Source organism: Ranitomeya variabilis, chromosome 2 (genome assembly GCF_051348905.1).
Source record: "Ranitomeya variabilis isolate aRanVar5 chromosome 2, aRanVar5.hap1, whole genome shotgun sequence".
Taxonomy (NCBI): Eukaryota; Metazoa; Chordata; class Amphibia; order Anura; family Dendrobatidae; genus Ranitomeya; species Ranitomeya variabilis.
Genome location: NC_135233.1, coordinates 734,432,079 through 734,458,482, shown reverse-complemented (window position 1 = coordinate 734,458,482; position 26,404 = coordinate 734,432,079). Strand labels below are relative to the sequence as shown.

At 42.5% G+C, this 26,404-nt stretch overlaps 1 protein-coding gene across 1 annotated transcript in view; it reads left to right on the top strand.

Moving 5' to 3' along the window:
- Positions 1-22,346, top strand: part of FOXO3 (forkhead box O3) — a 154,832-nt gene extending 132,486 nt beyond the window's left edge. Inside the window, exon 3 of the mRNA XM_077289592.1 lies at positions 11,943-22,346. The gene's annotated coding sequence lies outside the window, so the exon portion shown is untranslated. The remainder of the gene's footprint in view (positions 1-11,942) is intronic.
- Positions 22,347-26,404: the final 4,058 nt, after the last annotated feature.

The following is a 26,404-nucleotide window of genomic DNA, read 5'->3' as shown; positions in this document are numbered from 1 at the left end:
CTGCTCCCATCCTGCGCCCCCGTTCTGTCATGTGCTGCTTCCATCCTGCACCCCCGTTCTGTCATGTGCTGCTGCCATCCTGCACCCCCGTTCTGTCATGTGCTGCCCTATTCTGTCATGTGCTGCTCTATTCTGTCATGTGCTGCTCCCATCCTGCGCCACCGTTCTGTAATTTGCTGCTCCCATCCATATGCCCCATACGCTGCTCCATAAAGGTTGATGGCCCCCATAAGATGCTCCATAGTATATGCCTCATATGCTGCTCCATTATGGTTGATGGCCCCCATAAGATGCTCCATAGTATATGCCCTGTATGCTGATCCATAAAGGTTGATGGCCCCCATAAGATGCTCCATAGTATTATATGCCCTGTATGCTGCTGCAATAAAAAAAAAAAAAATAAATAACATACCTATCGTCGCTGGGCGCCGAGTGCTGGGGGCCTGAGCAGGCGGGGACACCGGCGCTCTGTGGGGGTCAGGTGCCGGAGTCGCCGCTAGCTCAGGCCCCCAGCACTTGCTATAGTCACCTGGCCCTGATCCAGTGCTGCGTGCCGCTCCATCTTCCGGGTCCTCTGGCTGTGACTGTTCAGTCAGAGGGCGGCACGCATTAAGTGCGTCATTGTGCCCTCTGAACTGAACGTCACAGGCAGAGGATGTGGAGGACGGAGCAGCGCGCAGCACTGGATCAGGGCCAGGTGACTATAGCATACTCACCCTCCTGGCACGTCCCTGCTTCTCCGTTGGAGATCGCGGTGTGCGTTCTGTGCTTACACATACCGTGATCTCCTGGGCTGCGTCACTCTGTGGGGTCCAGACTGCGCCGGCTATAAAGCGGTGGGACAGAGTGACGCTCCCAGCGTTATATTATAGATACTACATACATTAAAGAAAATCATCCCTGAATGGGTATAGTAGCGAGTTTAGCATGGGCAGCATGCTAAACACACTCCAAAGACATACTGAGGGAGTTTAGATTGTGAGCCCCAATGGGGACAGTGATGATAATTTATGTGAAGCGCTGTGGAATAAGATAGCACTATATAAGCAAAGCATAATAAATAAATAATTATGCCAAACACGTTTATGCAATAAAAACTGCTAAAGTTAAACGCCTCGTAGCATATTCCCAAACAATTAAGAAAATGTCACTGTAGATGTAATTTATGTTAACACCCACTCATTTCATAGCTGTTCAATTTTCACTGTGACATTTCCATGTTACGAATATTGCTCAACTACTCTTTGGTGGTTGTTGTTTTTTTGTGTTTTGTTTTTTTTTTCTAAGGGAATGTTGGGGATCGCACATATGGTGTTTCACACCTTTTTGGTGTTCATGGCTTTATTGGGCATGAGTCCCATCTGTATGCATTCCAAATTTTTATTAATTTAATTATTTTTTTTAGGAACTAATGATTCATTAGAGGGAAAAAAATGGCATTGCACATGGCAACCAGTCATACTTCATTTTTTTAACCTTTCAGTTATAAAATGCTGGTTGGACCTAATCTGTCATTCATCCTCCTTGCTCCTTCGGTGTCCGCAGTGACTTCTCTCCATATATTTATAAAAAATATATACTGTTTTATGTGAATTTTCAGCTTGTACAATGGCCCCCTTAAGTACTGTAAGCTGTAGCATGTTCAGATGGGTGACAGCTGTTTTGATAGCTCCACAATGCTGTCCAAATTGAATTGTGCTCCATCTCGGGCCTGTTTCTGCTTTACTTTATTGCCATGGAACTTAATTTTATCTGACAGCAAGTGTTGTGTGTGGGGAAATACCAAAATGCCAACACTGCTGATCTCCATTAAACTCACACCATATGTTGTAGATCATATACCACAAGTCAACATAAATCTAGATAACATCCAAAGTGAATACAGGGACCATTGTTTTGCACATCTGATTTCCTGTTTTACCATTTCAGTTGTGGACACAAAAAAAGATGTTGGCGTTAGAAACAATAATCCGATATGGTTTTTGCTTTATTCTGCAGTACCACTACCATTATAGAATATGCGCTCTTCTCTAGGGATAGCCGTATGATGGCGGCCTGACTGCTGCTTATAGGGGTTCTCCGAGAATTCCTAAGAGTAGGGAATGTAAAACATTAACCATTAGGCCGGAGATACACTACCGGACTTATAATGGGTAAGCAGTCATTCTATTGGAACTTTACATATTTGCATAAAGCATAGATATACCATAGAACTGTGCCAGATTTTTCACAGTGATAGTATCTGTGCAGCCATGTTAATAGTCCAGTATGAATACATACTCTTTCTGCTTGCCCTGGTCTAACATTGGACTCACAGCCTTCCCTTAGTCTTCCCCTTTACTTATTTATGATTTTGTCAGGAGTACTCCACTTTGGTAATACTTCACATGTTGGGAGAGCTATACTTAACATGCTCTCAGCCTTTATGTACTGTACAGACCGTGCTTTTTGATTATTGTTTTTGCTAACGCATGGACCACGCGAGTGCAGTCCGATTTTTATGCAGCGGTGTCCTTTGAAAAGCCGGCAATTCATGTGCCACATACAGTAAAATCACACTGACAAGTTAGAATAGAATAGATATATACACATAGAATATATAGATACAGGTGCATCTCACAAAATTAGAATATCTTCAAAAATTTAATTTATTTCAGTTCTTCAATACAAAAAGTGAATCTCCTATATTATATAGAGTCATTACAAGCAAAGTGATCTATTTCAAGTGTTTATTTCTGTTAATGTTGAAGATTATGGCTTACAGCCAATGAAAACCCCAAAGTCATTATCTCAGTAAATTAGAATACTTTATAACACCAGCTTGAAAAATGTATGTTCAGTAAATGCTCTCAATACTTGGTTGGGGCTCCTTTTGTATCAATTACTGCAGTAATGCGGCGTGGCATGGAGGTGATCTGCCTGTGGCACTGCTGAGGTGTTATGGAAGCCCAGGTTGCTTTGATAGCAGCCTTCAGCTCATCCTCATTATTGAGTCTGGTGTCTCATCTTCCTCTTGACAATACCCCATAGATTCTCTTTGGGGTTAAGATCAGGCGAGATTGCTGGCCAATCAAGCACAGTGATACTGTTGTTTGTAAACCATGTGTTGGTACTTTTAGCAGTGTGGACAGGTGCCATGTCCTGCTGGAGAATGAAATGTCTGTCTCCAATAAGCTTGTCGGCAGAGAGAAGCATGAAGTGCTCTAAAGTTTTCTGGTAGATTACTGTGCTGAATTTGGTCTTGATAAAACACAGTGGACCTACACCAGCAGATGACATGGCTCCCGAAACCATCATTGATTTTGGAAACTTCACACTAGACCCAGGAAATCAAGGTCCCAGAGTCTGGAGGAAGAGTGGGGAGGCCACAATCCAAGCTGCTTGAGGTCTAGTGTGAAGTTTCCACAATCAGTGATGGTTTGTGGAGCCATGTCATCTGCTGGTGTAGGTCCACTGTGTTTTATCAAAATCAGCGCAGCCGTCTACCAGGAAATTTTAGAGCACTTCATGCCTCCCTCTGCCGACAAGCTTTTTGGAGATGGAAATTTATTTCTCCAGCAGGACTTGGCACCTGTCCACACTGCCAAAAGTATCAATACCTGTTTTAAAAACAACAGTATCACTGTGCTTGTTTGGCCAGCAAACTCGCCTGACCTTAACCACATAGAGAATCTATGTGGTATCGTCAAGAGGAAGATGAGCGACACCAGACTCAACAATGCAGACGAGCTGAAGGCTGCTATCAAAGCAACCTGGGCTTCCATAACACCTCAGCAGTGCCACATTGTGTGTGTGTGTCACTGACATCTATATATCTATGTATTCTATGTGTATATATCTATTCTATCCTATTCCAACCTGTCGCTCTGTGATTTTACTGTACGCGCACAGGAATTGCCGGCTTTTATTCTATCTATCTATCTAATATATATATATATATATATATATATATATATATATATATATATATATGTGTATGTGTGTTTTGAAGAATATTTCCTTTGAAAACGATGTGTAAATGACAGAGAATTGCTGTATGTAAAAGCTCATGTTAAAATCACATTGCAGTCTGATAACAAGCGCACTGCACTCGGATGTAAATCAGATGCTAGGTGTGAAATCGGATTGTACTGGACGCTCACACGACTCTCGGCAGGTAGACTCTGACCGGTTTTTCATACGTTTAGTGTGACTCCGGCCTTACGTTAAGTTCCCACGATGAATTTATGATGCTGCATATCTTCACTGCGCAAAAAACCACAGCGTCTTACAACTCCAGTAAAGTGGATGGGATTTATAGAAATCTCATGGCCACTGTGCTTCTGCTTCTCATACATGCTGTTTAATTGTTGTCGCAGCTAAAAAAAAATAAATCTAAAACTCATGTAATCTACACATGACTGTATCAATAAAGTTGTCAAAGCCAATTACTAGGAAACATGAAAAACAAAGCAGCTTTACTTGAAACATCACATACTTAACCCCTTAACGACCGCCGATACGCCTTTTAACGGCGGCCGCTAAGGGTACTTAAACCACAGCGCCGTTAATTAACGGCGCTGTGGAAAAAGTGAATAGCGCCCCCCAGAGTCGGATTTTCTCTGGGGTCTCGGTTGCCGAGGGTAGCCGAGACCCCAGAGAACATGATTCGGGGGGTTTTTACCGACCCCCGAGTTGCGATCGCCGGTAATTAACCGTTTACCGGCGGTCGCAACAAAAAAAAAAAAACGCGATTTGCCGTTTAATTTCTCTGTCCTCCGATGTGATCGCACATCGGAGGACAGAGAAATGTGGTCCCCGATGGCCCCCAATAGCCCCCCAATACTTACCTACCTCCCCCGGTGCTCCTCGTGTCTCCCCATGGGCGCCGCCATCTTTTTTCCGGGAAAAAATGGCGGGCGCACGCGCAGTGCGCCCGCCGCCCAGCACCCGGATGTTCTTTGGGGTCTCGGCTGCCGGGGGTAGCCGAGACCCCAAAGAACATGATCGGGGTCGATTTGCACCGACCCCTGCTTTGCGATCGCCGGTAATTAACAGTTTACCGGCGACCGCAAAAAAAAAAAAAAGCGATCAGTTATTTCTCTGTCCTCTGATGTGATCGCACATCAGAGGACAGAGAAATAGGGGGATTCGGGGACCCTATCATACTCACCCGGGGTCCCTGGGTCCTCTTCTGTCTTCTCCTGCCGGCCGGCTTTTTCATCATGGCGGGCGCATGCGCAGTGCGCCCGCCATCTGCTGCCATCTGCCGGCCGGCAGGAGAAGACAAGTTGGGGCTAAAATTAGGGTTAGGGTTAGGGTTAGAGTTAGGGTTAGGGTTAGAGTCAGGGTTAGGGTTGGGGCTAAATTTAGGGTTAGGGTTAGGGCTAGGGTTAGGCTACTTTCACACTAGCGTTTTTTGGCTTCCGTCGCAATGCGTCGTTGGAGAAAAAACGCATCCTGCAAAAGTGCTTGCAGGATGCGTTTTTTCTCCATTGGCTTGCATTAGCGACGCATTGCGACGGATTGCCACATGTCGCATCCGTCGTGCGACGGATGCGTCGTGCTTCGGCGGACCGTCGACACAAAAAAAACTACATGTAACTTTTTTGTGCAACGTGTCCCACATATTTCAGTGCCACGTGCCACGTATTTAAGTGACACGTGCCACGTATCAAAGTGCCACGTGCCACATATTTCAGTGCCACGTATCAAAGTGCCACGTGCCACGTATCAAAGTGCCACGTGCCACGTATCAAAGTGCCACGTGCCACGTATCAAAGTGCCACATGCCACATATTTCAGTGCCACGTGCCACGTATCAAAGTGCCACGTGCCACGTATCAAAGTGCCACGTGCCACATCTTTCAGTGCCACGTATTTAAGAGACACGTGCCACGTATCAAAGTGCCACGTGCCACATATTTCAGTGCCACGTGCCACGTATTTAAGTGACACGTGCCACGTATCAAAGTGCCACGTGCCACATATTTCAGTGCCACGTATCAAAGTGCCACGTATCAAAGTGCCACGTGCCACGTATCAAAGTGCCACGTGCCACGTATCAAAGTGCCACGTGCCACGTATCAAAGTGCCACGTGCCACATATTTCAGTGCCACGTGCCACGTATCAAAGTGCCACGTATCAAAGTGCCATGTGCCACATCTTTCAGTGCCACGTGCCACGTATTTAAGAGACACGTGCCACGTATCAAAGTGCCACGTATCACGTATTTCAGTGCCACGTATTTAAGTGGCACGTATCACGTATAAGTGCCACGTGTCACGTATTTAATTGCCACATATTTACGTGCCACGTATCAAGATTTTCCATGGAGAACAGACACATCCAGAGATATGTCTGCTCTCCACGGCTGCAGCAACACACTGACAGGAGCCATAGTTCCTGTCGGTGTGTCACTGCGCATGCGCGAGCGAGTTTACCGGCGGTCATTGACCCCGGCACTCTCGCTTAACGGCAGTGCTGCGTGGGAAAGTTCAACGCAGCTGTACTGCTGTTGACCGAGACGCCGGAGTCATTGAACTCCGGAACAGTACGCGATACACTGCTAGGAGCTTCGCTCCTGGCAGTGTATCGCCGGAGAGCAGCCGATCGGCGTGGGACACTCGTTTTATGGATTCTGCGGACAGGGAGTATGAATTTGGTTTATTATTTTTGGATTTTTTCCTGGAGGATCGAGGGCTTCGCCTACAAGTGTGCTGTTGGTGAGTATATACTCTGTGTTATATGTTGTATGTACTGTGTGTCATGTATGTGTATTGTGTGTAGGTGTTTTGTGTAACTTTACAATTGTGCTAAGTCGCCGGACACAGGGACAACTCTCCCATCCTAATACCGGATGGGAGTAGTAGTCCCATACGGCGACTTAGCACAATGGTGGCACTAGCGTCGCATGGGGACACACACACGCACACACACACGCACACACACGCACACACACACAGAAGGACTCCATGCTGCTTCACTGGGGGGCGGGGGCTTCCCTCTTCCTGTCCGACGTCACGTCCGGTCCTGGGTGTCAACCCCTCCGTACAAAGACGCCGACACCCAGGACAAAGGCGCTGTGTGTGGAAGGTAATATGGGGCCCTAGGGGGATACGCAGACACGCCGCTGCGTAAAGAATTGACATGTCAATTCTTTTTACGCCGGCGTGTTTGCAGACAAAAGCGCCGCGTTTTTTTGCGGTGTGTCTGAACGGCAAAGTGAATTTCTCATTCACTTTGCCGGCAGACGAAAATGACATTGCGCATTTTTGAAAAGCGCCCGCAAAATAGCGCTCAAAAATGCGCTATGTCTGAAAGTAGCCTAAGGCTTCTTTCACACTTGCGTCGGTACGGGGCGGTCGCAATGCGTCGGCCCGATGTACCGACGCACGTTGTGAAAATTGTGCACAACGTGGGCAGCGGATGCAGTTTTTCAACGCATCCGCTGCCCAGTCTATGTCCTGGGGAGGAGGGGGCAGAGTTACGGCCACGCATCCGCGGAAATGGCGGACGCGACGTACAAAAAAAAGGTTACATTGAACTTTTTTTGTGACGACGGGGGCTAAAGTTATGGTTAGGGTTGGGGCTAAAGTTAGGGTTGGGGCTAAAGTTAGGGTTAGAGTTGGGATTAGGGTTAGGGTTTGGATTAGGGTTGGGATTAGTGTTACGTTTGGGATTAGGGTTGGGATTAGGGTTAGGGTTGGGATTAGGGTTAGGGGTGTGTTGGATTTAGGGTTTTGATTAGGGTTATGGTTAGGGTTGAGATTAGGGCTGTTTTGGGGTTAGGGTTGTGATTATCGTTAGGGTTGTGATTAGGATTATGGATCGGGTTGAGATTAGGGTTAGGGCTGTGTTGGGGTTAGGGTTGGAGTTAGAATTGGGGGGTTTCCACTGTTTAGGTACATCAGGGGGTCTCCAAACACGACAGCCAATTTTGCGCTAAAAAAGTCAAATGGTACTCCCTCCCTTCTGAGCTCTGCCGTGCGCCCAAACAGTGGTTTACCCCCACATATGGGGCATCAGCGTACTCGGGATAAATTGGACAACAACTTTTGGGGTCCAATTTCTCCTGTTACCCTTGTGAAAATAAAAACTTGGGGGCTAAAAATCTTTTTTGTTGGAAAAAAATATATTTTTTTATTTTCACTACTCTGCATTATAAATTTCTGTGAAGCACTTGAGCTTTCAAAGTTCTCACCACATATCTAGATAAGTTCCTTAGGGGGTCTAGTTTCCAAAATTTGGTCACTTGTGGGGGTTTCTACTGTTTAGGTACATTAGGGGTCTGCAAACGCAACATAACGCCCGCAGACAATTCTATCAAAGTCTGCATTGCAAAATGGCGCTCCTTCCCTTCCGAGCTCTGCCGTGCGCCCAAACAGTGGTTTACCCCCACATATGGGATACCAGCATACTCAGGACAAATTGGACAACAACTTTTGGGGTCCAATTTCTCTTGTTACCCTTGTGAAAATAAAAATTTGGGGGCTAAAAAAATCTTTTTTGTGGGAAAAAAAATATTTTTTATTTTCACTACTCTGCATTATAAACTTCTGTGAAGCACTTGGGCATTCAAAGTTCTCACCACATATCTAGATAAGTTCCTTGGGGGGTCTATTTTCCAAAATGGGGTCACTTGTTGGGGGTTTCTACTGTTTAGGTACATTAGGGGTCTGCAAAGGCAACATAACGCCCGCAGACAATTCTATCAAAGTCTGCATTCCAAAATGGCACTCCTTCCCTTCCGAGCTCTGCCATGCGCCCAAACAGTGGTTTACCCCCACATATGGGGTACCAGCATACTCAGGACAAATTGGACAACAACTTTTGGGGTCCAATTTCTCTTGTTACCCTTGTGAAAATAAAAACTTGGGGGCTAAAAAATCTTTATTGTTAAAAAATATATATATTTTATTTTCACGACTCTGCATTATAAACTTCTGTGATGCACTTGGGCATTCAAAGTTCTCACTACACATCTAGATAAGTTCCATGGGGGGTCTAGTTTCCAAAATGGGGTCACTTTTGGGGGGTTTCTGCTGTTTAGGCACATCAGGGGCTCTCCAAACGCGACATGGCGTCCGATCTCAATTCCAGTCAATTTTGCATTGAAAAGTCAAATGGCGCTCCTTTGCTTCCGAGCTCAGCCATGCGCCCAAACAGTGGTTTACCCCCACATATGGGGTGTCGGCGTACTCAAGACAAATTGTACAACAGCTTCTGGGGTCCATTTTCTCCTGTTACCCTTGGTAAAATAAAAATTTGGAGGCAAAAAGATCATTTTTGTAGAAAAAATGCGATTTTTTTATTTTCACGGCTCTACGTTATAAACTTCTGTGAAGCACCTGGGGGTTTAAAGTGCTCACCACACATCTAGATAAGTTCCTTAAGGGGTCTAGTTTCCAAAATGGTGTCATATGTGGGGGGTCTCTACTGTTTAGGCACATCAGCGGCTCTCCAAACGTGACATGGCGTCCGATCTCAATTCCAGCCAATTCTACATTGAAAAAGTAAAACGACACTCCTTCTCTTCCAAGCTCTGCGGTGCGCCCAAACAGTGGTTTACCCCCATATATGGGGTATCGACGTACTCAGGAGAAATTGCAAAACAACTTTTGTGGTCTAATTTCTCCTGTTACCCTTGTGAAAATAAAAATTTGGGGGCAAAAAGATCATTTTTGTAGAAAAAATGAGATTTTTTATTTTCACGGCTCTACGTTATAAACTTCTGTGAAGCACTTGGGGGTTCAAAGTGCTCACCACACATCTAGATAAGTTCCTTGGGGGGTCTAGTTTCCAAAATGGTATCACTTGTGGGGGGTTTCCACTGTTTAGGCACATCAGGGACTCTCCAAACGCGACATGGCATCCGATCTCAATTCCAGCCAATTCTGCATTGAAAAAGTCAAACGGTGCTCCTTCACTTCCAAGCTCTGCGGTGCGCCCAAACAGTGGTTTACCTCCACATATGGGGTATCGACGTACTCAGGAGAAATTGCACAACAACTTTTGTGGTCTAATTTCTCCTGTTACCCTTGTGAAAATAAGAATTTGTGGGCGAAAAAATCATTTTTGTGAAAACAAATGCGATTTTTTATTTTCACGGCTCTACGTTATAAACTTCTGTGAAGCACTTGGGGGTTCAAAGTGCTCACCACACATCTAGATAAGTTCCTTGGGGGGTCTAGTTTCCAAAATGGTGTCACTTGTGGGGGGTTTCCACTGTTTAGGCACATTAGGGGCTCTCCAAACGCGACATGGCGTCCGATCTCAATTCCAGCCAATTCTGCATTGAAACAGTCAAACGGTGCTCCTTCACTTCCAAGCTCTGCGGTGCGCCCAAACAGTGGTTTACCTCCACATATGGGGTATCGGCGTACTCAGGAAAAATTGCACAACAAAATTTGTGGTTAAATTTCTGTTTTTACACTTGTGAAAATTAAAAAAAATGGTTCTGAAGTAAAATGTTTGCAAAAAAAAGTAAAATGTTAATTTTTTTCTTCCACATTGTTTTAGTTCCTGTGAAGTACGTAAAGGGTTAATAAACTTCTTGAATGTGGTTTTGAGCAGCTTGAGGGGTGCAGTTTTTAGAATGGTGTCACACTTGGTTATTTTCTATCATATAGACCCCTCAAAATCACTTCAAAGGTGATGTGGTCCCTAAAAAAAACATGGTGTTGTAAAAATGAGAAATTGCTGGTCAACTTTTAACCCTTATAACTCCCTAACAAAAAAAAAAATTGTTTCCAAAATTGTGCTGATGTAAAGTAGACATGTGAGAAATGTTATTTATTAACTATTTTTTGTGACATATCTCTCTGATTTAAGGGCATAAAAATACAAAGTTTGAAAATTGCAAAATTTTAAAAATTTTCGCCATATTTCCATTTTTTTCATAAATAATCGCAAGTAATATCGAAGAAATGTTACCACTAACTTGAAGTACAACATGTCACGAAAAAACAATCTCAGAATCAGCGGGATCCGATAAAGCGTTCCAGAGTTATAACCTCATAAAGTGACACTGGTCAGAATTGTAAAAATTGGCTCGGTCATTAAGTACCAAATTGGCTCTGTCACTAAGGGGTTAAGAGATAAAAACCACAACGTCAACAACACAATAAAAATGCATTTAAAAATGCGTAGCCAAAAACGCAATTTAGCTAATAGGTTCAGAATCAAATGCTCATCGTGGGAACTAAGGCTTTGTTCACACATAAGTGTTTTTTATGTGTTATTTTATGCAAATTTTAGCTGTGTTTTACAGTACCAGCTTTGTCTGTGAGATTCCAGAAACCTCATGCACACAACTTGCTTTTTATGTCTTCAGTATTTTGTGCAATACTTGAGGTTTTGCAGAATAGAGCATATCACTTCTTTCAGAGCTTTACACTAATCTTTATCAGCATGCACAAGAGATAAATGTAGCATGACCAAAATAAAGCAACAAAACACATCAAAAACTAAGCAAAACCTGCTTTTTTTTGCAGCAAGTTTCTTACTGTCAAGAGAGCAGGTTTTGCCGTCGGGGAAAAAAAACGCAACATGTGAACATAGCCTTAATTATTCCTTGGTCTCTTGAGCATTGTAGCATTTTTTACTCTTTTACCAGGTCGGGAATGTTAGCGAAACGCCATTCATTTGCTCCAGTTTGCAGAAATGTAGCCACAGTGCCGAATTGTACTGATCAGGCAAGCATCGGGGGCATTCGTTTTCCTCTACTCGCCCCACATTTGTGGCTCCATCAGTAAAGTGTGGCCCGGACATGACGTGAGCATAGCCTGACAAGTCTGTTTCCAATCCACCGAAGTGCAGAATCCTATAAATACAACCAACAGTCATAGCGAATATTAGCCAGCACATTTTGTGCTGACTTTCCAAGGATCAGTCTATAGAGATGGCATACATTTTGGATTTTCCTGTATTAATTCTAGAATTTTGTTCCCTTGTTTTCCAGGCCGAGGAACTGACAAGCGACCCTATAAATGAAACCCTTTGCCAAAACTGCTGTCAGCGAGCGGACAGTGACACTGTTTACAGCTTATGACCTTTTCACGAATCCTGCACCAATCTCCGAACCTTGCAATGACTGTTAGCAGAAATCCTTCAAACTCAAGCAAAGATCCTTCCAGGATAATCCGGTCACCTCCCTCCTTCATCGTTCAAGTATGCAAAAGTGTCCGCACAGGATGAGACCCCACATGGAGGAATGTGATCTTGTGGGCACCGTCTTGTTCCGCAGTGGTGTTTGTCTACATAGCTGCCATGCATCCCATCCCCCACCAGCCGTACACCTCTGACCATTTCTAGGAAAAGATCACACATTTGCAATCCATATTTTTTATTTTTTTCATAAAATGTTTCCCTCTTTCTTTCACTAGCACCTGTAATAGGAATATTCTGATAGTATTCATGTAAGCTAACAGTCAATCTACTGCCTCTCCGTTATGCCAAAAAGGCAGAATTTTCCATGGAAGACGCTTTACTTATTACTCTTGTTTCCATTTACAATGGTTTTTTTTGTTGTTTTTTTTTTCCTTTTAATGATGCAATTCAGGGATAAATATGTTGCTGACATGGTACTTACTTCCAGTCACCCAAATCATATGTATACTGCTGTATTTTACTAATATATCCAGAACAGTGGAGTTTATACAGTTTGTTCTTGATTCATGTGTTAGTTTTGTTTTGTTTTGTTTTTTGTTTTTTTTTAAGCTTCTTATCACCAAATGGCCAGAAAGGGTTTTACATAGGATATGTGTCAGACATGGCAGTCTATTGGCAATGCTGTGTAGGCATGTGTACCAAAACGACCACTGTACACGGGGGCTTCGTACCAAGCATTGCACTACATGGGGCTTCCGTCACTTCGCTTTCAATAATAGATTTTGTATTCGGAAACCCTTAATGGAAGAATAAGACAAAACCCCAAGAGGGATTTCAGGTTACATTAATATGTGGAAAGCACATTGGTGCTGAAGAGGGCCTTCCGTATTAATCCTCAATATGTCCGATCCTCTTTTTTTCTTTTTTTGTTAGATTTTTTATTTATTTTATTTTTGGGGGGGGGGGGGGAGCATATTGTGATCGAACATCAATGGTACATTATTGCAACCTGGCATCTAAAGTACAGAGGCACGTGATCTCTATATATATATTAGTCCTGTACTTGATTGACATATGAAGACTTTCTCCTTTGCATTATGGCATTATGAATATAAATATATAAATATATTTTGTTATGTACAGAGATTAATCATTATGCATGAGTGTTAGGAAGCAGAGGCAAACTAGCTTTTTTTTTGTTTTGTTTTTTACCTTCTTCACAGAAGCGATAAGCGCATGCGTCCCTATGACGTGGCCAATGTAATGTTAGAAACATAAACTAATTTACCCCTCTACTGAATTTCTAACATAGGTTATCATGCCTTGTTCCGTGATATTTGTGGTCTTTTGATTTTATCTTCTGTACCTTTCATTATCAGTCATTACAACAATGCATGTGGCTGAACGTAGCACTCTTACCATGTTTGCCCGATGCACCTGCGCTTGCACTATATATGTAGCATCCATGAATTAGTCCTCACGGATCCATATAACTGACCAGTACCCGGTGCTCATAGTTCACTGTGTCGGCAAAGATGGCTAATTTCCTCCAGCACAATATGTAGATTATTGACCCTGGAACTAGAAGTATTAGAAGCTGTGACTTGGTAACATTGGCAGTGGCTCAGTTTACATAGTGTTCACCCTAATTTCCTTCTTCCATACAGTAGGTGCTTAAAGGGTATCTTCCACCCGTTTTTTGCCACCTAATCTGAGAGCAGTATAATGTAGAGACAAAGTCCCTGATTCCAGCGATGTGTCACTTAGTGGGTTGATTGCTTTAATTTTGATAACATCACAGTTTTATCAGCAGGAAATTATGACTAGAGGACTAGTAAACCTGCTGCCATGTTGTCCAGCATATTCGTGAGCTCTATATAACCCCGCCCTCAGCACTGATTGGCAGCTATCTGCCTATGAGCAGTGTACACAGAAAGCAGCCAATCACTGGTGTGGGCGGGGTGATAAAGAGCTCAGCATTTAGAGCACTCGCAGATCTGCAGAAGGTAAAATAGTCATTTTATCAAAACGGCAGTATGCAGCCCAGTTAGTGACACATTATTGGAATCAGGGACTCTGACCCTACATCATGCTGCTCTCAGATGGGTCAGCAAGAACCTGGTGACAGATTCCCTCTCAGTCTCCTCATCTAACTGTGAATAGGTGTGTAAAAGATAGCGAAGTGTATCTACTGTATGTACTATACACAGTGAATGTCTTCATGTTTTCACCTGCACTTGTTCTAAGTCTTCTGCTTTTTACAAAAGCCGTATAATGAACACAAGAAAATAGTGATTGGAGAAGAACACACGTATTGGTGGACCCATAGTTTGTATAGCTCTTAAAGCGCAGCTCACAGGACATGCGGACGATGGCATAGCAATGGCGAGTAGGTCATTCTTATATTACCCTGTAAGGCTTCCACTACACACAGTGTGTTTTCTGCCATGATTTCTCACAAGTTTTTTCTTTAAGAGGTTTTTCCTGCTCTTATTTCCCTATAGAGAATCCTATTAAAAATGCCATAAATCATGCTGCATTTAAAAAAGAGAGAGAACCAAAAAAAGACACCAAAAAATGAAAAAGCGTCACAAAAGCGCAGTAGGAAGTTGCATATTAACGTGTAATGACTGAGATCAGAAACCTGGATCAAGGTTTTTTTTGCCAAAAAAGCCTGAAAAAAATACAACCTTTCCTCACCCCCAAAAAGGTTTTCAATGAAGCCACCCTACATTGATAAACTGAATATATGTATAACTATGTGTCCAATAAAAAGGTGCTCAGCCTTCCACTAACATGGTGCTTGATTTGTTCAGGGCCCAAAATCTTGGACCCCTGACATGCGTGAATTCTTGCCATATAGTTTAGCTTTCACTTGTTTATTTCTGTTCCCTAGGACTTACTAGAGGGAAAAAAGCCCTTTTATTAAAATGTGAAAAGCGTCTTGCTTCTTAGCTCGGATATGACTGCTTGGAGTGACGGGCCCGCAGCCGAGGCTGCACTACTGAGAGGTTCACACGTTACTAAGTGCAGCATCGCGACCATAAGAACCACAAACTACATCATGGTCTGGATCCGCACACCGTCCCCATGAAAATCCTGCACCTGACCTTTCTGAGCAGGTCTAATGTAGAAACAACATTATTAAACACTTTAGGCATTTCTTTAGGGTAGGTGCTCTTTATAGGTGCTGTCCACCTTTTCGGACCTTTTTTTTACTTAAATGCATGTATTTCGGGCTAAAAATCATGTTTGCAATTGGGTTTCATTACAAATTCTGCATTGTTTTGCTTTTACAGGTTCTATGTTTGCCTCATTCAATGGTTATGTGGTGTGGAAACCTAAATTTGCTGAGAGGAGAGCAGAAAAGGACGGATAAAAGAGTTACACAGTCTCCGGTCAGGCTGAGCTCACTGACAGATTCTCAGTTACTTCATGCTGCAGTCAGCAGTACAATACAGAGACTATGGAAGGCGAACAGTGCAAATGTTTCAATGAAACTCAGTAGAACAAAAATGGTTTTTAAGCCCAAATACATGCATTTAAGTTTATTCTTTTAAAATATTGTACACAAAATTGGATTACCCTCTTATGCTTCTGTACGCTTCCTTTGGTGGTTACAAGAGTGTTTTAATAGTTTTATATATGTTTATTCCATTGTGTATTTTTTGCATTCATATGTATCATGAAAAACTCAAGGTCAGGGCCAGGGAACAACATTCATCCTTCAGCCATTTCTATAGAAGACCCATAAATGTGTGATAACAAGGGCCAGGAACACCTCACCCTCAGGCACCCCAGTATAGATTGTGCTCTCCATTGTTTCTGCAGATCCACCATTCTTCAGATACTACGTAGTAGGTCGACGGCAAACAAAAATGGAGGACAGACCATACATCACAGCCTCAAGTGTATGTAGATGAGGTCTTCTCTAGAAGGAGTCGCCTTAGCGAGAGCTGCAATATGACTTATTAGCCCCAAATTGTACACAATTTCAGGGTCCTTGCCTCATTAGTACGGAGCTAGGTATTGGTTGGCGAGGTGAGATGTCTCTGGTGAAAGGAAGCTAATTTGCATCATTTTTTTTACCTCGGCAGCGTTGTTTGGGCTGTGAGACTTCCTATGCCATCTTAGCAGTAGTTGCTAGGAAAAGACCGCACTTACTGGCCCCATTCATCAAGACCAGCGAGGAAAGAGAGTTGCTTCTGATTCTTTAAGAAGGTGCTCAGGAGGGTCGAACAAGTGGCGTCTCCTTGCGCTACACCAAAAATGTCACTCCAGTCAGTGACTGGAGTGAGATTTCTGGCATAGGGAACGCCACAGCTTGTTATGAATTAGACAAGTTGTGACGTCCTGCCACCACCGTGCCCCCATTCCACCTATTTTGTTGTAGCTGGGAGAAACTGGCATGAGAATTTTTAAACTTTTCAAAGCTCTTACGCCACTTTTTTAACGTAAAAACTTTCATGAATGGGGCCAAGGAGTTTAGAAGGGTGAAAGTGGAAGGCGGATATTGTCTGCCTCAGTTTAAGGTGGTTTCACATTGCGTTCAGGTACCTGGTCCTTGACCACGTTGTTGCTTGGGTCTGAATCCTCCCCCGCTAAACAGGATTCTGACATATATGCTGACGGAGTCATAGTCTATAAGGGTGCTGACACGGTGAATTTGTGCCCTCTCGTGCATCATTTTCGGGAATATACACCTACCGGAGGCAGGCACTCAAGACGTAGTAGACTCCAGTAGGCGTACGCTCCTGAAAATGATGCACAGGAGGGCACATGTTTGCTCGGTCGGCGCATGTTTGCTGGGGGTTCGGATGCAAGCCCCAATGGGACCAGTGAACGGGTGCCTGAATGTGAAAGCCCCCTTAGGACTGGCCACAATGCAGTTTACTGTGATAACATAGTAATCAAATGTCAAGGAGAAGTATGACTAGCCATTCAGAAAAACACATGGAGACTATCAGGACAAAACGAATGCATCTTGTCTTGGTTGGAGTACTCTATAGCTTACCCAAAAACAGCATTTTTCAATGTTAAACTGAACTATTGCTCGAACTGAACCATGGCAGGTCTGGGAAAGTTTTCAAAGAAATCATAGTGATTTTTGATGGATTCCATTGACTTTTTGGGTTTCCAGTGTTAGGCTACTTTTACACTTACTGTTTTTTTTGCGGCCCGATATTGCGGGCCTTTTTTGCGGGCCGTATTGACGCAATTTTCACTGTCTGCCGCAAAAACCAGCCAAAAAAAAACTTGCGGATCGACGTTTTTCGGGTTCCCATTACTATAGCAAAAGTATTGGGAAAAAAACGGCAATCCGCAATACCGGAAGTCACAGTGCATCGCAAAAACAACCTTCCGTTGTTTTTGCGGCCCCATTGATTTACATTGGGGGCCGTGTCCGTAAGCCGTGAAAAAGATCAAGCAGGCTTGATCTTTTTTCAGGGCCGTAAATACGGCCATATGGCGCACTGTGGAATTATTGTAGCCCATTTTTGCGGCCCCATAGAAGTCCATTGGGGCCAACAGTATGTGTAAAAGAAGCCTTACATAAAGAATTACTGTTTCTGTTATCAAGAACCTCGGAAGCGCGCACAACATTCCCAGATCCTTAGGCAGTTAGCACTGCCACCAATAGTTACTGCTGGTTATCCAGGCGACAAATGGCAGCTTCTCTCAAGGCTTAAGGACAAGTGATGGCGACTATCGTAAAAAACGCTGAAAGAATTGACCAGCTTGTTTTTTTAAAAAAACAAAAATGCGCCACAAATCAATAACAGGGAAATAAATGAGATTTTAAAAAAATCTGTGTATAAACAAGCCCTTAGTAGGTCTTTTTAGTTATTTTTTTACTCCTATCAATATTTTGTATTTAAGACATGTCACATGACTTTCTCATGGATTTCATTAACGTTCCCTTTAAAAGCTATGAGCACTTTTGCAATCTTTTACTTCTCCAAGCAACTGAAAGAAAACAATGTAGCATGCAAATAGTCTAGATGAAAAATCTCCTACTGTTTGTGTACACTGGTTCTGCGCAGACGGATGTGTCTCCATGGTTACGCTGAAAATCATAAACAGTAGTGTTGTCATGAGTAACACGCTTTGTTTGTAATGTAACCATGCCGATACAAAGTTCTGCATAGGAGATGTATACACAAAACTGATTTTTAACGCGTTAACAACCTACGACGTACATTGTTTTCAGAGGTCAATATGAAAAGTATGAAGCAGTCTCAGGACCTGAGCATGCTGCATCCCAGAACGACGCCAGTTGTGTTACACAGCCAGCATCGTCCTGTAACTGCGGAGGCTGAAGCGAGGTCTGATTTCTGTAGCTCAACCACTTAATGCCGTTGTCCATCTCTGACAAAGGCATGTAAATGGCATCAGTGCTGGCGTGCGGTCATAAGCTTATACAGCACTACGGACAGAAAACTTAAAAAATATGGCGACGGAAACTAATATATATTATTTTTTTTACTAATTAACAAAAACACCACTAACATAACATACAAATTGGACAGGTTTTGTATCACTGTAGTCGTACTGACCTGGAGAATATGTTCCTAGTTCATTTTCACGCCACAATAAATTAATTAAACACAAAAATCCCTCCTCACATACACACATTTTTTCATAATTTCACCATATTTTTCTTTTCTTTTTTAATTAACCCCTTCACCACCTCGGGATATTCCATTTTTTTCATTTTTTTTCTACTTAGAGCCATAACTATTTAATTTTCCATCAATATGGCCATGTGAGGGCTTGGTTTTTTTTGCATGACGAATTGTACTTTTGAATGACACCATTGATTTTTACCGTATAGTGTACTGGCAAACGGTAAAAAAATTCCAAGTGCTGTAAGATTGCAAAAAAAAAAGTGCGATTCTACAATTGTTTTTTTTTTGTTTAGTTTTTTACCATGTTCACCAAATGCTAAAATAGACCTGCTATTATGATTTTCCAGGTCATTACGAGTTCGTAGACACCAAACATGTCTAGATTCTTTTTTATTTAAGTGGTGAAAGAAAATCAAAAATTTGTAAAAAGAAAAAAAAGGCGCCATATTCTGAGAGCCATAGCGTCTCCATTTTTCGGGCTTTGGGGCTGGATGAGTGTTTATTTTTTGCATTTTTATTGTTGCCATTTTGAGGTAGATATGATGTTTTGATCGCCCATTATTGCATTTTATTGTAACGTTGCGGTGACCAAAAAAAGTAATTCTATCGTTTTGATTTTTTTTCGTTACATTTACCAATAGGATTAATTATTTTTATTTTTTGATAGATCAGGCGTTTCTGAATGCAGTGATACCAAATATTGTATTTGTTATGATTGTTTTACTTTAAATGGGGCAAAAGAGGGTGATTTGAACTTTTTTTTAAATATTTTTAAAAACATTTTTTTTTTAACTTTTCACTGGCTTCAATAGTCTTCATAGGAGACTCGAAGCTGCGATCATCCGATCGCTTGTGCTACACAAAGCAAAGCTTCAGCTGTGGGGGGCGCTCATAGCAGATCGGCAATGACAACCACAGGGGACTCTTGCAGATTGTCATGCTGACCCATTGGTGCCCTGCAATCAGTAACACTTGTCCGGGGTGGGCATGTTAAATGTCAGAGATTGACGGCGGCATTTAACATTTTAACAGCCGCGGGTGGATCGCGATTCCACCCAAGGCTGTTAGGGGCACATATCAGCTGATCAAATCAGCACAAAGATGAAAAATATTGGGGCAATTAAGTGGTTAAGCAAGACTGTTTGCAGAGTTGCTTTATTTTTTCATTTTAATTGCATTGGAGTGTTAAAAATGGCTGCAAACTGCGCATAGCATTTGAAATGGAATTTCCGAGCTGATAGTTGATCCTTGCCAGTGACACAGCGATAGTCTCAGACTTGTTAATCCGATGTTATGATGTTTACAGGAAGGAATACTTTAGTCAATATGGTCTGTGTTAGCGCGCTTGTCATTTAAGAAACCTCAAACACAGCACATTCAGCAGCTACACGATAATGTAGCGAGCTGCTCTGTAAAAGTGTTCTCCGCTCCTCTATTTCCAGGATGCCCGGTCTCCGCGCGGAGGCGATTATGAGGGACGAGAACATGGGCAGATTTGTCAGTATTTACATTATGTGAAGTGTAATAGTTTTGTATCAGTGCAATGTAGCAGAATATGTTCTGGTAAACCAAGCTGAACTCACTGATTACTCACATTTACGTTTGGTTCCATCTAAGCCGCCGCAGCTTAAAACTGTTCTGCATCAGAACGGGATGAAATGTGTTCAGCGTCAGGAAGCTGCTTGTCATGTCTGCTGCTCATGGAATATTATTCTTAATGGTGCTGTAATGGGCACTGATATCTCCTTTACTGGAATCCAAACATACAAAATCAGGGCTTGTATAATCCCTCCAATACAGGGGTGGTGGGGAGAAAGTGTCATGCCTAGGAGCACTATTGCCTAGCGGTATAGTACAAAATTAATACTTTTTCACCACTTGATCTGCTTATTAGCTTTGCAAATCCGGTCTTAAAGGAAAAAAACTTGCTATTGAACAAATTACTGCATAGTAAGCAATACACAGTCTGAATTTAGAGGAAGGATTATTTCTTAACTTGGACAAAAATGATCTCTGGATTCCAAAGTTCTAAACAAATCTGACTTTAACATTTTACATATGTCGGCCTCCATTTCAATAGCGTCCAAAAAAAAAAATCTAAAAATGACAAGGGCATCGCCAATGTATAATGAGAGCGAGAAGAGGGCAAAGTAATTTCATTCTGTACAAGGAATACATTGATGCGAGTGGAACTGTAACTTGTAATGACCCCTATTCATCAGCTCTCCTATTTGTACTGGTTTTAATAGGTCCCTTCTGTGCTTCAGAGACCACCAGTTAACTAGTATTGATCCCGGCTTTGATCTGTTGATCTTTCCAACAGTTATGGGATTCATTAACAGTGGGAAAAAGTATGACAATCTGAGATGGCTTTTAGATTGATTCATTAACATGGTACTATAGTAAATTCTGCTACCATACATAATTCAAAAACATTTTAGAGTTCTTCTTTAAATGTGCATATATGTCATTGTATATAAATATATATATTTGGAAAATGCTTGCCTAAACCAAAAGAAAATAATTTCCCAAATTGGTGGCTTTGTTTCTCCAGTGTTGCTAAATGACCATGCCCGAAATTTAGTGTTTGTCTCCTGTTGAATACCCCTATCTAGTTTCTTAGCATTTCTCCCTGGCCTTCACACCCATTACTTTTACGTTGCTTAAGTGAATATAGGAAAACTCTTACGTTTTCTGCCATTTTATGTCTTTAATAAAAAAAATAAATATATATACACATATAAATGCTATATGGAGTGAAACATGTAACAGTTTTATGGAAAATAAAGCGGCTGCAATCACATAACTGATAAGTAACCTTGTAAGTGGCGGTCTACCTAGTGAGTATTGCAGCCGTGCTAGAGAGTTGAGTAGTACAGGAACCCTGTTTTAAAGAGCATTAATTCTATTAACTATAGTTTGATTTTTCTTCTTTTTCACTTGTGTATCCTGTTATGTCTATAAAGTCAGAGATCAGATAGTATTACTTTACCTTTAAGTATAGTGTCTCCTCTTTTCTACATGCTAGACTTTTGCTGTTTCCTTACAATTACGTCATGAGATGTTTCCTTGACGGTGCGTAATTTTTAGGTTGATCTCTAATTTTATCTAATATAGATGAAGGAATAACTGAAGACGGAATCGGTGCTTTCTATAGTCATGACAGGCATAGATGGAGATTGTGGAAGAGATGAGCGCCCCCCATGTAGAACAGTGTACATTACACCAGCCAATTCATTTCTGTATGTCTGTTAATAATGTATATTGTCAGAACACATCCACTTCCACTTTGTTCATGAAGGAATATCAGAGGTGTTGGTGTCGTCAAAGTTTACATGTTGTCACATGACCTGTGCAGCCTACGCCGGGTGCTTTTATTTTCCAATCATTTACACTAATAGCCACGGGAAGGCGAACAGCCCACAACTATACTACCTTTTACCCACCGCCCTATTTTTCGTTCCAATTGCAATAGAAAAGCAGTGCTTTACTCCACGTGGTGTTAGTAGGTATTGCCTTGTGTATTCCATTTTAAATTGTAACCTAGTTTGTAAAAAAGAAAAAACAACAACAAAAAAAAACAAGAAGATGGTGATGCATGTAAATAAAGCATAATGGATCTCTGACCTGGCTTAGTGTTTGAGATTTATTTCTTAAAAATTGTGTTCACTCGCACAGGACTTTCACCGATTGCATAAAATAGATTACATACACAATGTACAAATAAACTGCATAACAAAAGCCACTGCAGAACCACATGTGAATATTATATTGTGACAGAATTGAACAGATGATTCACGGAGGATCAAGTTTGAGTGAAATTTCCTGAAACTCACAGATTCAATTCACAGATTCAATTTCCTATTTGCAAAAAAAAACTTGCCGTGCACCATTTCCCACACAGGTGAAGCATCAGTCAGCAGGCAAGCATCATTTTGTGTTGCAGCACAGGTTTCCCCATGAATGCCTGAAGCTATGACATTGTGCGGATTATCATACCTTGTTCTTTGGTGGTGGTCAGTACCAGGGCCATCACTTATCAGCAGTACCCAGTGGAGCACAGTATGTACCGAAGAGCAGTTTTCCATCTTCAAAGTCACTCTTCTGCAAAGTACAAGCTCATATGGTTAACAAGGTCGTCTCTCCTATAGAGTACAAGCTCTTACCGGCAGGGTCATCTCTCTCTGCTGGAAACTATAAGCTCTTATCGTCAGCGGGGTCCTCTCTCCTGGAGAGTATAAGCTCTTATGGTCAGTGGGGTCTTCTCTTTCCTGGAGAGTATAAGCTCTTATGGTCAGCGGGGTCCTCTCTCCTGGAGAGTATAAGCTCTTGTGGTCAGCGGGGTCCTCTCTCCTCAAGAGTAAAAGCTCTTAAGGTCAGTGGGGTCTTCTACCTCTCTGGTAGAGTACAAGCTGTTATGGTCAGCAGGGTCCTCGCTCTCTCCTGGAGAGTAAAAGCTCTTAAGGTCAGTGGGGTCTTCTACCTCTCTGGTAGAGTACAAGCTGTTATGGTCAGCAGGGTCCTCGCTCTCTCCTGGAGAGTAAAAGCTCTTAAGGTCAGTGGGGTCTTCTACCTCTCTGGTAGAGTACAAGTTGTTATGGTCAGCGGGGTCCTCGCTCTCTGCTGGAGAGTATAAGCTCTTATGGTCAGTGGAGTCCTCTTTCTCCTGTAGAGTACAAGTTGTTATGGTCAACTGAGTCCTCTCTCTCCTGAATTGTGTAAGTTCTTATGATCAGCGAGGTTCTCTCTCACCCAGGTGTATTTTATGAGCAATTACACCCTTTACAGTATTGAAATTTGTGCACATTTTTTCACTGCAAAATACATTTTGGGAGAATTCCAATTTCAAAAGATTTTTTCATCTCTAATTGTGATATAAGCATACTGAGTCTGTGAAGTTTGTGTGTTTTATTTTAATAATTAGGTAATTATAAAAAAAAATATAGTGTTTCTAAACGTGCCATTCTATTTACATGCAAAATTCAATGAAAAAGTGATTTAAAACAATGACCGTTTGTTCTAAACCGGCTGGTTGAATTTATATGAACTTTTGAAACATCACTAAATGCAGTGTGTATTATAGACAGTCGGGCTACGTGTTTCCCACTTTCATATCTTGCTCACTTATACTGCTGGGTACAAAGAAAATATGCAGATTGCTTGGTGGCTTAAAGTTATGCTTCCTTTTGAACTCTATGCCCAAAAACACCTTTCAACCTTTAAAAATTGTGTCCCATGTCTAGCTTGATATCATGCGGTCAATAATGTAACAACCATGATTACAAAAACACCTTTATCACAGAAAATCTCTTTTCTTCAAAAAATAATCTTAAGAGATTGTTGCTGCTTGATATATTCCTTTGTGTCAATCATACATCTCAATAAAAACAGAAACCATCATGACATTGTGAACACTGGGATCCTTTGGATTTAACCAAGGACAACATCTACATGGAGTTTGTGTGCTTTCCTCATATTTCTGTGGATTTTTTGTTGGTATTCTGGTTTCATCAAACACTACAGAGACACACTGATCAGTCAAATGACTTCCTACCCAAATGTGTGGAGAGGACATAGAACTGAGATCTGTCATGTACGGGTAAGACGCAAGCAAGAAACAGGCTACCACGAATAAACGTGATAGGCCAGCCCAGTAGATTAATATTCCGACACCTGAAAGAAAAGCCCAAGGTTCTTGGTTGTAAACTTAGTCATTCTTTAATACCCTTTTAGGTTACAAATGTTTAATACTAAAGCCAACAGGGAACTAGTACCAGAGGCGTATCTAGGGGGGGCAGCTGGGGCATGTGCCCTGGGCGCAGCCGACGGGGGCACAGTCCTTCCGCCAAATGCGGCGGTCCGCAGTGCCTCCCCCGGTGGCTGCATTCTGCTGGCCCCCCGGACTGGGATTCAGCTATTCTCTGTGCTGACTCAAGCTGACAGCCAGAGAAGCTGCAGCGCGGGGGCTCCCAGGGATCAATTGTATGCGCATATTTCAGACACGAGTACAATTGAAGCTCTGAGGCCATGTGCACACGTTCAGGATTTTTCGCGGTTTTTTTCACGTTTTTTCGCTATAAATCGTGATAAAAAAACGCTTACATATGCCTCCTATTATTTACAGGGTATTCCGCATTTTTTGTGCAAATGTTGCATTTCCGTGAAAAAATCGCATTGCGGAAAAAAAAGCAACATGTTCCTTAAAAATGCGGAATTGCGGGGATTCCGCACACCTAGGAGTGCATTGATCTGCTTACTTCCCGCACGGGGCTATGCCCACCATGCTGGAAGTAAGCAGATTATGTGCGGTTGGTACCCAGGGTGGAGGAGAGGAGACTCTCCTCCACAGACTGGGCACCATATAATTGGTAAAAAAAAAATTAAAATAAAAAATAGTGATATACTCACCCTCTGATGGCCCCTGAAGTGTTCCCGCCTCTCCGGTGCATGCTCTCTCTTCCGTTCCTATAGATGGTGTGGTTCAGGACCTGTGATGACGTCGCTGTCTTGTGATTGGTCGCGTGAGCGCTCATGTGACTCACGCGACCAATCACAAGCCGCGACGTCATCGAAGGTCCTGAACCACACCGGCATCTATAGCAATGGACGCCGCTGAGGAGATTGGTTTTCTGCAGAGGGTGAGTATAACCATTTTTTTATTATTTTTATTATTTTTAAACATTCTATCTTTTACTATAGATGCTGCATAAGCAGCATCTATAGTAAAAAGTTGGTCACACTTGTCAAACACTATGTTTGACAAGTGTGACCAACTTGTCAGTCAGTTTTCCAAGCGATGCTACAGATCGCTTGGAAAACTTTAGCATTCTGCAAACTAATTACGCTTGCAGAATGCTAAAAAAAACGCGAAAAAAAAACGCAAAAAAAAAAATGCGGATTTCTTGTAGAAAATTTCCGGTTTTCTTCAGGAAATTTCTGCAAGAAATCCGGACGTGTGCACATACTCTGACTGCGACGCGAGCAGCATGATCAGATCATGTGATCACACTGCTGACGTCACTTTCCGGCACTGCAGAGCAGCCAGAGATGCAGACCTGTGGTAAGTGCTCCAGTGGAGCTGAAGACACCGAAGGTGCAGGGGGGATATATTGGGGGAGATTTAATGTGAATGGGGATGGGTGATTTATTGGGGGGAGATTTAATGTGAGTGGAGTGGAGGGATTTATTGGGGGATGGGTGGATTTAATGTGAGTGGGGATGGGATTTATTGTGGGGGAGATTTAATGTGAGGGGATGTGGGGATTTATTGTGGGGGAAGATTTAATGTGTGGGTATGAGGGATTTATTGGGGGGATTTAATGTGAGAGGGGATGCGGGATTTATTGTGGGATGGGATTTAATGTGACTGGGAATGGGGGGATTTTTTGTGGGGGAGATTTAATGTGAGAGGATGTGGGGATTTATTGTGGGGGGAGATTTAATGTGAGTGGGAATGGGGGGATTTATTGTGGGGGAGATTTAATGTGAGTGGGAATGGGGGGATTTATTGTGGGGGAGATTTAATGTGAGTGGGAATGGGGGGATTTATTGTGAGTGGGAGATTTAATGTGAGGGGATGGGGGGATTTATTGAGAGATTTAATGTGAGTGGGGATGGGATTTATTGTGGGGGAGATTTAATGTGAGTGGGAATGGGGGGATTTATTGTGTGGGAGATTTAATGT